The sequence below is a fragment of the Xenopus laevis genome, chromosome 3S (assembly GCF_017654675.1).
Source record: "Xenopus laevis strain J_2021 chromosome 3S, Xenopus_laevis_v10.1, whole genome shotgun sequence".
Lineage (NCBI taxonomy): Eukaryota > Metazoa > Chordata > Amphibia > Anura > Pipidae > Xenopus > Xenopus laevis.
Genome location: NC_054376.1, coordinates 13,787,879 through 13,801,988, shown reverse-complemented (window position 1 = coordinate 13,801,988; position 14,110 = coordinate 13,787,879).

Genomic DNA, 14,110 nt, shown 5'->3' with positions numbered 1-14,110 from the left:
GACCAATCTCCCCAAACTGCCTTCCCGCCGGCTAGAATGTAAATCACAGGCGACTTTGGAAAATGAAGCGCTCCGAGTGTAGGGTTGCCACCTTTTCTGGAAAAAAATACCGGCCTTCTTATATATTTATCTTTTTTTCCAATTAATAACATTGGAATCAGCCATAATTTTTACCGGCCAGACCGGTAAAATACTGGTCAGGTGGCAACCCTACCGGCCGCTAAAACACCTGCCAACGCCAGGGCCGGTATTACAAATTTACCTGCAATGTAGCTGCTGGTTAATTTGTAATACAAAAGCCCTCAGCCACCCCCCAACCCGCTCAGAATTTACCTTTTTTCCTGTCTTCTGGCAAATCTTGTTTAGGCCCCGCCCCTTATGGCAAGCCACGGCCCTTTTACTTCACGGCCTGCCCATTTGCTCCCGCCCCCACCACCAGCCGGTAAGCAACCCTATCCGAGTGCCATCCCGCCGTTCTCGCCGGTGGTAAGGCAGTTCGGGAAGATTAGTCGCCCGAAGAAGAGGAGATTTGTCGCTGGGCGTGTCTCTGCTATGGTTGCCACCTTTTCTGGAAGAAAATACCGCCCTTCCTATATATTTATCATTTTCTCTATTAATAACATAGTGATCAACCATCATTTTTACCTGGTAAAATACCGGTCAGGTGGCAGCCCTAGTCTCTGCCCTAAAGGTGTAATGACACTGCCCAGAATTAGTATAACATATCCCGCACTTCTGCTGGTGTAATCAAGTATTGATGGAGCTATTGATTTATATATATATATATATATATATATATATATATATATATATATATATATATATATATATATTTCCTTAGTTTTCACCTGTGAAATTTTACATTAGTAATACAGTCACTATAACCTCATACTTGAAAATATATGCAAGAGGTTTCGGCAATAGTAAGGGCAACGCATGTGCATTATGAGCAAAAAGCCAGTACTGGCGAAAAGACGTCAGACTAGAGCAGCGTCTCCTGAAGAATGGCGTATGCGGAAGTACATGACCTGGATACATGTGACTGAACTCACTATTGACGCGCCCGGCACTTATGCCCCTGAAGAAGCGTAGGCGGCGAAACGCGTTGGGCGGCATAGGTGGACGATGGTAGACTAGCTCCCACTCACTCCTAGGGTTGCTACCTGGCTGGTAAAAATGATGGTTGATCCCATTGTTATTAATAGGGAAAAATGATAAATATAAAGGAGGCCGGTATTTTTTTTCAGAAAAGGTGGCAACCCTACTCACTCCCCACGTAGATTGGTAGGACTCACGGGGGAACGGTTTGAAGGTAGGGAGAGGGTGTGGATTACAAACTTCGCCTTTAATTTGCCCTGACATATTTTGTAACACTGTTGTTAACTTCTACTAGCCCGCCAGGAGAATGAATTCCCATATGCTACTGTGACAATAGGTCTTAGTACCATCACGGAGCACACTGAAGGGAGGGTTGAGTGATCAACACCCAAGTGATATCTCTGGCGATTTAAGCAGTAAAATATGGTGAATTTGGAGGATAATATTGATTCATACCACCAGTCAACTCTCCGTGTTTTTAACTAAACGTTATTTTATGGACACGGTCCAGCACTACAAACAAGGGCTGTCTGTAGTGAATCTTTGATATAGGGCAGCGTCGGTTTAAATAATGTTTAATAAAGGTTATATTTTAACACACTGAGTCTGTTTATTAGCTGAACTGGTTAACTGGAGGTGCTTGAGGTTGATGCACTGGCAACATTGTATTCAACTCCTAAGAACATCAATTGTTAATGTCTTGATATATTTAAACTAACCTGTGGCTTTTGACACATAGATTCTCTGTAAGCTCACATTTTGTTAATTTATCTGCCTTAAAGGTTGCAGTTAGGGTTGCCACCTGGCCTGGCCGGTAAAAATGATGCTTGATGCCAATGTTATTAATAGGAAAAAGTAGGCAAGTATATAGGAAGGCTGGTATTTTTTTCCAGAAAAGGTGGCAACCCTAGTTGCAATAGATGTTGCAATTACAATCTTTCTAGGAAATAGCATTCATTTTAACACACGTGTAAAGCTGAATTGTCAGATATACAGGTATAAATAATAGAATTCTACCCAGTGGTGTAATAAGCGATTGCCGGGCCTAAGGTTGCAACCCTAGCAGGACCCCCTGACGAAAATCTTGGAAGGGGCCCGGCACACATAGTAACACAGTCCCCCACCCCGTTGCTTGAGCGTGCGCAGCCGCTCGATGCGACACGCAAAATTTTCTTTCAGAGAGGGCCGGTGGGAGGATTTTAGTGCTGCAGACCTCTATAGCTATAGGATTCCTCTATAGTTACGCGCCTGATTCTACCTGTAGTTGACGATTCAACACTAACAGCGGGCGATGTTCGGGTGCCCTCAAAATAGTAATGCACTTACCGAATCCACTAACCAAATCCTGAATTAAGTGCATCCTTACTTCAAAGGCGCCCGATCGATGAGCCGACCAATATCCAAGTCTTCTGCAGATATCGGTCAGCTCGTCTCCCCCCATATAATGTATAGTAACACAGAAATGGAAAAGGTGACAATAATAAACCATATTCTGGGATTTAGATTTAGAAACCTAACTCAAGTTAAAAGAAGGTTTTTTTGGGGGTGTTTGTAGGAGCATCTAATCACCTATATTCCCCAGTATTAACCTGTTACATAGCTCCCGCAAGCTACAGCCAGACATTGCCAGAGCTGTCAACTCCCACTATTTTTTCAGGAGTTATCAGATTTTGCGCTCTGTCCCCCTGGTCTCCCGTCACTCTTACACATTCCCCTGATTTTCCACGGTGTGGACATGCGCAGCTCTGATTCAGTGGTTTCAGGAGAGGCTTGTGCCCATCATGTGTGTGACATCAATCACCACAATATTTGTGCGATTTTTAACTTCTTATCTGGATCCTTATAATATCCGTTTCCTGCATTTTTGGGGAGTCGGGAGGCCTGGACTGGGATTCAAAACAGACCCTGGAAGCAGAGGAAGCAGACCCTGCGCCTGCAGGGGGGCCCAGGAGGTATAGGGGGCCTATGAGGCCCTAATTAATGAGAAATGTCAATATATATTGGTAAAACAGGACAACCTCTGGAAATGTTGGGGGCCCTAAAATGAATTTGCTGTGGGGCCCAGTAGCATCTAGTTACTCCACTGACAGCAGCCCATCTGCCATTTGCCAGAACCCACAGTCCAGTCAACGCCTGGAACCATATTTGTAGTGTCTTTGTGTGGGAAATGTATGTGGGTGGGAATCGTGGTCAGGGAGAAAAGGTGTGGACCAAAAAAAAAACCTGTGTTCCGTTAGTGGGAGGTTGCCATTTCTAATATTCTATTGATCTCAAAAAGTGTGTGAATGTGTCTATTGTGATCCCAAAAATGCAGAACTAATACTGCACCCAAAAATTCTGAGCAAAAACCAGCATCTACAGGGCTGTGTTTTTGCACTGGGCTTTTGACTGCCTGACCATACTTGCTATAACATAGATGCAAATGAATCACATTAGACTTACCAACTATTGGCTTGGCCAGTAACATTACTTAAAGCTATACCTATCTTGTATTTCACCATATGCTCTAAGTGCATCAATATGAGCTAATGTATAGGTTTAATGCCTGTGTTACTGGATCATAAGAATAATGGTGTAATTATCACATATGTAATAAGAGGTCTGGTGCGCAGGGTGGCACTGGGCAGAAATATAGCCCTGTAGCCCAGTTGATGGTATCTTCTGGTTGTCACTTTAAGTTTTCTCACACAACCCCTTTAGGGCAGAGAGAAATATAGACAGTTTGTAAGACGCACCGGGAGAGTTCAGTGTTCTCTTAACTCCCGGCACATCTCGTCTAAGGAGTTTGTGCGCAGGCACTCACTTCCGCGTCTTCCACCTACTTTGATGCAGAGCGCCAAGCGTCGTGTTGTCACGAATTAGGCGCCGGATTAGCTTTAAAGCTCCAGTCCTCCATTTTGTGAGTGCCCAAGCTCGGCTTTAGTTTACTGTTCCTGCTCAAGCGTATTTTCCATCTGATTATTTGTTTTTTTGACTTCTGCCTGACTCTCTTTTACGATTCCTGTCGCCTGCCTTTGACTCTTCACGTGTTTGGCTATGTCTATTCTAAATCCTTGCCGGTACCTCGTTTACGGACTAATTGCTAACAAATCTGCACTTCCTTGTTGGTTTTCCGCCAGAAACGGAACTAGAGGGGGGCGGCCCTAGCGCAGGACGCGCAGCCGGGCCCCCGCCCCCTCCGTACACCCGGAACTGGCCGGGGAACATGCGGCGGGCGGACTGCCGGGGGGCCCTGAGGGGGTGCGGGCCCTGGCCGGCTCGCACCCCTGCTCCCCCAGTAGTTCCGCCCCTGTTTTCCGCAGCAGAAAGCCAAGCCCCAAAAGGGCGTCGTGAACACCGGAGACCACAGGGTTATCCTGTGCAACCGAGTGTACTCATCACTGAGCAAGGTTCTGATAACGAGATCATTAGACAGTTTCTTTGGAGATATATGATTAGCTCAAATACTGTACCTATAATAGTAGTTTTCAGTGTTTTTTTTATATTTAAATATTGACTTTGGTGGAGCGATAGACATGGCCATGAGTAACTGGGTATGACATGGGCTTGATTAAGAAAACCTTCTGAAATTCAGTCCAGGGAGGTTAGCATCAACGTATTTTAAAGACATGGCCCATGGAAATTATTTATAATATTATTAATAGGAAAAAAAACTAAAAATGTAGGACAGCTGGTATTTTTTAACCCCTGTCTAGTTTGTGAGACACAGGCACTATGGGTTGAAGATACTGCTACTGAAGAGCAGGTTTAGTGACTCCTCCTAAAGGGTCTCATCTACTGATCATGCAAAATAGAAGTAGGATGGAGCACACAATGTAGCAGCTTTTACTCCAAAAGATTTATTGAGCACAACATGTTTCGGATCTTCATGGATCCTTTTTCAAGTGTAAAATACAAAATGAACACAGAAACCTTTTTAAACCCCAAGCACACCCTAAAACCACTCTTTTTTTGGTGACATCACCTCCACTTCGATTGGTCCCAACGATAGGGAAAACCTTCTTAATCCAGTGCAGACAGTGAATCACACTTCCAGAGATATCTATTCACATAATATTAATCTTCTTAGTAGCAAAGTCCCCACCTTTAAATACTGTGCCATTAAAAATATTGTAACAGTTACATATTTACTTATCTTAATTGTAACAAATGTTGCAAACTTTTAAAATTGTAACAAAATTTAAAAACAGTAGCAAAAAAGCTAAATACTTGAAAAATTAGGTACTACGCTCTCTGGAGTCTACCTACCATTTTATCCAAAAACTACATCTTTCACAAGACCATTTACGGTCAATTTTAATAGCATTTTTAGCATTAATCTTTATTCTCATAGGGGCTAGGCAAGTATAAATAAATCAGTAAATTAATTTCTTACCGTGCCTAAACATTAGATCAGTATTTTCTATCAGTATTTTCTAATACAATAGTCGAAATCAGAGGAGTCTGAGGGGAGGAAAACAGTATTAATAAAATTATAAGAAACACTTAACGCTCCAAGCTTCTTTTAAACCTTTAGGGGCTAAAGCATTTAATTTCAAAATCCAATTAGCTTCTCTCTGGAGCATTTTTTGTTTAAAGTTACCCCCTCTATTGAGTGGTTGTACTATTTCCAAAACTGCCCACCTTAGCTGGCCATGTGTATGCTTAGCAGTGTTAAAATGGCGGGCCACAGCTGTATCTGTATATGCACCCGGTTTAAAATTCTGTATATTATTTTTATGTTCTTTGATTCTGGTTTTAACGTTTCTTATTGTTTGGCCCACATATATGAGTCCACACGGACATTTAAGCATATAAATAACTCCTTTTGAGTCACAGGTGGCATAATCATTTAGTTTAACTTTAGTTCCTTGGGTCGGATGGTCAATATGGTCTCCCTTAATAATTGAAGCACAACACATTCAATTGAAACAAGGGAAGGTCACTTTCTTTGGAATCCCAAAAAATCTTTGTGGATTTCTTTTCATTTTGACTGCTGGACATAGTTGATCTCTAATACTTTTGCCTTTCTTATAACAGAACAAGATAGGTTCTGAAAAAAGGTTACCATATTGACTATCTCCCTGTAAAATCGGCCAATACTTCCTTAATACTTTTTCAATTTCCTTATTATGTTTAACATATTTTGAAATAAATGGTATCCGGTTACTACTATTCTTAACATGTGACCTTTGGTCTAACAGATTCTCCCTTTTAATTGTCGCCACTTCCCTCATTGCTTCAGACAGTTCTACTGGTGAATAACCTCGTTCTAAAAACCGGTTGTATAAAGTATGACTAGAATTTTCATAGTCCGTGTCCAAAGAGGTTATGCGTTTAGCACATAAAAATTGTCCCTTTGGAATAGCTCTAATCGTGCTAGGGTTATGAAAACTGCCTGCATGTAATAAACTGTTTTTCTCTGTTTCTTTCCTATATAAATTTGTGAAAATTCTCCCATTATTAATCCTCAAATTCACATCCAAAAAATGTAAGTTATTTTCTGACATCTCTGCTGTAAATTTAACAGTTTTATGGCTCATCTATGTTTCAAAAATAGATCACATTCTAACTTGTGGACAAAAATTATATCTCCTAAACCGCGTGTATACATGGAGAGAGGAGCGTACCTTACAACAGTGGGAACGCACAGAACAGCATGCCGGATGGCGTGCTCCACGGAGTTACAGACGGAGGAACGGCGATCAATTTACAACTCCTCCTGTGTATGGTATGTACAGCCAAAGAAGGAACTACCAAAGACCGGCGGAGCAGACATATCAGCACACCGGCTCCCAGAGTGATAGTGCGGCAAATGAAGCCAGAATATATCCCGCGGATCCAAGAAGAGATTCTGTTTCTTCTCCTTCTTTTTTAGATTCCAGCCAGGAGAGCGTGACTATAGGTCGCGACAGAAATCCGCCTGTGGACAGCAATCGAGGCCGGAAAGTACACGGAGTCCCTCCACAGCGGGGGAATTACGTGCACAAGGCAGCAGAGGAGGTAAACCTTGTTGTAAATATTTCTTCATATAGACTTTCTCAGGATGAACTTTCTGTGCTAAACAAAGGTTTAGGCTTCGTGCCAACATACAAAGGTGACTTTATTGATTGGGAAATTGACTTCCAAAAATTTTTTACGAACGCTTAAATTAAAAATGTATTTTGCTGGCACCAATGTTAAAGAAAAATCTACTGATATAATGAATACGTTTTCACGTACAAGTAGTTTTGTCCCCTTGATTGAAAATAGTGCACTTAGTACTTTTGAGAAGGTAGTGCAAATGGAAATAAAGAAAATATGGGATAAAAGAATGCATTCTAAATACAAATATAATTTGTCATTGAAGGAAAACCAAGCCCTAGACTCTTTAAAAAATAATGAGTCAATAATAATAAAAAAAGCTGATAAAGGGGGTGCAATTGTTGTAATGGATAACACAATGTATATTAACGAGGCTTATAAACAACTGAATACCCCAGGCCATTATGAGTTAATTGGGAGTGACCCCACCACTAAAGTTAAAGAACTGGTGGATGGTATGGTAACAGAAGCCTTTAATAACAATATTTTTCCCAAGAATGTATTTGAATTTCTCATTACAGATTATCCAAGGACATCTGTCCTATATCTCTTGCCTAAAATCCATAAAAATATTGAAAATCCCCCAGGACAACCAATTGTTTCGGGAATTGGGTCTGTTTTAGAACCGTTAGCCCAATTTGTCGACACCTTTTTGCAACCTTTGGTTACAAATATTCCCACTTGTCTAAAGGATACAAAGGATTTATTGAATAAATTAGCAGGCTTACCTACTCTCCCAATTAACACTATGCTGACCAGTATAGATATACAAAATTTATATACCTCTATACCTCAAGAGGAGGGGATTAAGTATGTTGAAGAAGCTCTTCTGGATACAAATATAGAACATCAATTGATTTATTTTTTACTTGACTGTTTAACAGTAGTTTTACAGAAAAATTATTTTATGTTTGAAAATGAGTTCTTTTGGCAAAAACAAGGGACCTCAATGGGTGCTTTGGTTGCTCCATCCTTTGCAAATATTTTTGTCCACAAGTTAAAATGTGATCTATTTTTGAAACATAGATATAGTAAACATATCATCCTGTATTTGAGATATGTGGACGATATCTTGCTTCTATGGGATGGCACCCAAGAGATGCTCCTAGAAATGATACAGGAAGCTAATGTGAGCCATAAAACTGTTAAATTTACAGCAGAGATGTCAGAAAATAACTTAAATTTTTTGGATGTGAATTTGAGGATTAATAAAGGGAGAATTTTCACAAATCTATATAGGAAAGAAACAGAGAAATACAGTTTATTACATGCAGGCAGTTTTCATAACCCTAGCACGATTAGAGCTATTCCAAAGGGACAATTTTTACGTGCCAAACGCATAACCTCTTTGGACACGGAATATGAAAATTCTAGTCATACTTTATACAACCGGTTTTTAGAACGAGGTTATTCACCAGTAGTTGTCTGAAGCAATGAGGGAAGTGGCGACAATTAAAAGGGAGAATTTGTTAGACCAAAGGTCACATGTTAAGAATAGTAGTAACCGGATACCATTTATTTCAAAATATGTTAAACATAATAAGGAAATTGAAAAAGTACTAAGGAAGTATTGGCCGATTTTACAGGGAGATAGTCAATATGGTAACCTTTTTTCAGAACCTATCTTGTTCTGTTATAAGAAAGGCAAAAGTATTAGAGATCAACTATGTCCAGCAGTCAAAATGAAAAGAAATCCACAAAGATTTTTTGGGATTCCAAAGAAAGGGACCTTCTCTTGTTTGAATTGTATGTGTTTAATTATTAAGGGAGACCATATTGACCATCCGACCCAAGGAACTAAAGTTAAACTAAATGATTATGCCACCTGTGACTCAAAAGGAGTTATTTATATGCTTAAATGTCCGTGTGGACTCATAAATGTGGGCCAAACAATAAGGAACGTTAAAACCAGAATCAAAGAACATAAAAATGATATACGGAATTTTAAACCGGGTGCATATACAGATACAGCTGTGGCCCGCCATTTTAACACTGCTAAGCATACACATGGCCAGCTAAGGTGGGCAGTTTTGGAAATAGTACAACCACTCAATAGAGGGGGTAACTTTAAACAAAAAATGCTCCAGAGAGAAGCTAATTGGATTTTGAAATTAAATGCTTTAGCCCCTAAAGGTTTAAACGAAGCTTGGAGCGTTAAGTGTTTCTTATGATTTTATTAATACATACTGTTTTCCTCCCCTCAGACTCCTCTGATTTCGACTCTTGTATTAGAAAATACTGATAGAAAATACTGATCTAATGTTTAGGCACGGTAAGAAATTAATTTACTGATTTATTTATACTTGCCTAGCCCCTATGAGAATAAAGATTAATGCTAAAAATGCTATTAAAATTGACCGTAAATGGTCTTTTAAAAGATGTAGTTTTTGGATAAAATGGTAGGTAGACTCCAGAGAGAGTAGTACCTAATTTTTCAAGTATTAAGCTTTTTTGCTACTGTTTTTAAATTTCGTTACAATTTTAAAAGTTTGCAACATTTGTTACAATTAAGATAAGTATATATGTAACTGTTACAATATTTTTAATGTCACAGTATTTAAAGGTGGGGACTTTGCTACTAAGAAGATTAATATTATGTGAACAGATATCTCTGGAAGTGTGATTCACTGTCTGCACTGGATTAAGAAGGTTTTCCCTATCGTTGGGACCAATCGAAGTGGAGGTGATGTCACCAAAAAAAGAGTGGTTTTAGGGTCTGCTTGGGGTTTAAAAAGGTTTCTGTGTTCATTTTGTATTTTACACTTGAAAAAGGATCCATGAAGATCCGAAACATGTTGTGCTCAATAAATCTTTTGCAGTAAAAGCTGCTACATTGTGTGCTCCATCCTACTTCTATTTTGCATATTACATTGGTCAGACTGGTGTGGCCTAATCAGGAGAGAGAGCAGCAACAGATGGTGGAATTTCGTTAGAACAAACCTACCTTGTTCATCTACTGATCATCTGTGTGTATGGATGTGTTTTGAACATCAATACACCTATTCATGATAGATATAAAGGACATATGCCTTCATGTATTGATATACAAATGTCATCACTGTTCCCTTACTTTTTCTTCCACAGTTACCCATTGTCAGTTTGTGTCCTCCTCTTCAGCCTCTAATCCCCACACTTTCACCAATGGCTTTGGCAGTATCTGGCCTGCCCTCAGCATCAAAATTAGAAAGATTATACATACATACAGTAAATGTACATGTATCTGGTTGCAAGATAGCTCTGCACAATAGTGGACTAAGGTAGGTGTTATAAAAAGTCAGGCACAAAAGTTATCAGAAAGTGCTGATGGGGCTTGATTACGTATCTGTGTATAAGGAGCACAGACTGTTGCATGTTGCACGTTCATTGGTTGGCCACTTAGCTAAATTTTAAGAGTTCACCCAATAGAACAATTAAATTAGCAGGTTTAAAAATATATCCCTCGGAGGGTTCTTGGGAATGTAAATCTTCTGGTACTTGTTATATGTGCCAGCTTTGTAATTTTTAGAGCCTGGTAAGTATGCAATACTGAATCTCGAAAAGAGCCCACCTAGCTTGTCTTGGTCCAATTCTCTTAGCAGATGTGAGATCTTCTAGATTATTATAACCTCAATAGACTAGGATAGCATGAAGTGTCCCTTCAAGTAACTAATGACACTCTTTGAATTCTGATTAAGAGAGGTTTTGTTTGTTTTTTAAAAAGCAACAGGATGCAAATGCCCCTTAAGGCCTGTCCTTTCGGATTTGGCCGAACCCCAGAATCCTTCATGAAAGTTTTGGGTGAATACCAAACTGAATCCTAATTTGATTATGTAAATTGTGGGTAGGAAGGGGAAAACATTTTTTACTTTCTTGTTTTGTGACAATAAGTCATATGATTTCCTTCCTTTCCCTTAATTTGCATATGCAAATTACGATTCGGTTAAGTTCGGCAGAAGGATTTGTCCGAATTTTGCTGCAAAAAGCTGAATCCTGGCCTAATCCCGAACCGAATCCTGGATTCGGTGCATCCCTATTAATTTGTGATAAAAGGCAGATAAACCAACAAATATTTGGATAGCTTTATGAGTAGTCAGTGCTGGCCAATCCAAAATTGCCAAGATCTTTTGCCTGTCTATGGAAACACCACTAGTAGAAATTAGGGAACTCAACTGAATGTTTCTCAAATTTCTCAATTCTAGAGAACAGCCTGTGAGTTTGTAGACAGAAGAAGACTATCCTCATATCCTTGTAATGTTCCTCCAGTAAAGGAGAGCAATAGAATATTGTATAGACTGATCAAGGCGGTCTCTTAAAATACTATTGTTAAAATGCTGAAAATTGCTGGAGCATTGCACAGACCAAATGGTGTTGCAAAGTATTCAACATTGCCATACCAGTTTTCACTCTTTGCCCTAACTGAGGGTTATAAGCACCACATAGATCACATTTATAAAATATGTAAGGCTACTGTAACCTTTAGAACAGTTCGGGGATCAGGGATAAGGGAAATAAATAGCAATCTTATTCAGTTACCTATACTTGATATGGGGTTGATGATAATTGTCTTTCTCAAAAAAGAAATTCTGGCTCCAGCAGGTGAAGTAGAGGATGGAATAAAACCCTTCCTGACGTTGTCGTCAATTAAATCCTTGAGGACTTTTTTTTTTTTTTTAAATTTGTTTTTATTGAGATTAAATTTCACAAACACATAACATAAAAAAAATAAAAGAAGGAGCATTAATAAGAATTACAGAAAAGTAGCATTGTATACAGTTGTCTCGGTTTTAACAACATCAAGTAAGTATACTTTTACAAGGTTATTAGTTACCGTAGTATATATGAGATGCAAGTGGAGTACTTTCAATTATGTATCTATGACTGGACATCTGAGTACTTTGCTTATAAAATAAAAAACTTATTACCCAATTAGTTATGGAATACTGTCGTCTTTAGGGGGTTGGGGGGGAAGGAGGGGGAAGTAAGGATAGGTAGCAGTGATGGCATATGTTCAGCCATGGGGACCAAATCTTATCAAATTTTTTGGGACAACCTCTATGCATATAAGTAATTTGATAAAGCGGTATTGAATTGTTAACCATTTCTATCTAGGGATGCACCGAATCCACTTTTTTGGATTTGGCTGAACCCCCGAACCCTTTGCGAAAGATTCGGCTGAATACCGAACCTAATCCGAACCCTAATTTGCATATGCAAATTAGGGGTGGGAAGGGGAAAACATTTTTTACTTCCTTGTTTTGTGACAAAAAGTCACATGTTTTCCTCCCAACCCATAATTTACATATGCAAATTCGGTTCGGCCAGGCAGATTCGGATTCGGCTCGGCCAGGCAGAAAGATTCGGCCGAATCCGAATCCTGCTGAAATTCGGTGCATCCCTATTTCTATCCACTGCTTCTTTTTCGGTGGGTGTTCAGATTTCCACTTGAGAGCAATTAACCTTTTTGCTTCAATGAATAAGGAATTTAGCAATGCCCTCTCTGCCATTATAGGGGCAGTTTCCTCTACTTGATTCAGAAGAAGTGTCAAAGGGTCTAGGGGAATTATAAGAGACAATAATTCACTAATCTCTTCTGTTATTTTCTTGTGGATGAGTGGCAATTGCCAAACCATATGAATAAAGTTTGCTGGGGAGCCTTTGCATTTGGGGAAGACATCCGGGATGGTAGGATTAATCATATGTAACCTATGAGGTGTTAAATAGGTTTGATGTAGTTATCTGAATTGGATCATCTTATCTTTCGCACTTATCAGTATTGCCATGTGGCACTCTAGGATGTCTTTCCACATTTCTGGGGTAAGGTGAGGGGCATCCGTTGACCATTTAGTATACAGCTTTTGCAGGACTGGTTTCTGGTGTTTGTTTAGCAGGGAATAAAATTGTGATACAGACTTACAAAGACCAGGTTCACTTGCCAATGCCTCCAGTCGCCTAGGTGTAGTGTCTATTTGTAGTGTTCCTATTTGGGATCTGTAGGCATGGCGTAGTTGTAAGTATCTGAAATACATTTTGTTAGGCAGTAAAAATGTATCTTTTAGGGCTTTAAAGGATAGTATATCACCTTGTTCAGTTATTTGACTTAAATATTTAATCTTTGTAATTAGCCCACAATTGGACATCTGGGATATTCCAAAGTTGGGGTAATTGAGGGTTATACCATAAAGGCAGACATCCTGAATATTCATTATCTTTCTTAGGGACTTATTGCATTGCAATTTTCCATATTTGTATTATATTTTTCATAAGGGTGGTCATGGTGATAAGACCTCTGTTACCTCGGTACAATGAATTCTTTAGTACCTAGTAGGAGCCCGCTAGTTGTGCTACAACTGTCGTAGCAGCATTCTGTGTGTTAGGAGCATAACACCAGGGCCGGACTGGCCATCTGTGGGATCTGGCATATGCCAGAGGGGCTGCTATAAGGTGCCATATAAAGTCAGTATTTAGTGGGCTGGTGGAGGCTGTTAGGGCCTCTGCGTGGGCTGATTGGGCCTCTGTGTACCCGAAATGCCAGGGCCTATTTTAATTCTCAGTCCGGACTTGCATAACACCACCATACATTTACAAGTTTAGTTGCAATGTAATAAAGAAATAGATTTGGGGCAGCCAAACCCCCCATATCGGCGGGATGTTGCAGCGTTGTTAGGGCTGTCCTGGGGGATGAAGCTGCCCAGTAGAATGTGTTTATCAGTGCCTTAAGTTTCTGAAAGAAGCCCGTGGGTATTGAGATGGGGGCCTGACGGAATAAATATGTAAATTTAGGGAGTAGTATCATTTTAAAGAGGTTAATCCGGCGTAGTAGTGTTAGTGGGAGGTTGTTCCAAGATTTAATTTTGCTTTCAAACAATGATAACAAAGGTTGTAGGTTGAGGTCCATAAATTTTCCCAGATCCTTGTGGATCTGTACTCCCAAGTATTTAAATGTAGTGGACCATTGCAGGGGGCTCTGTAT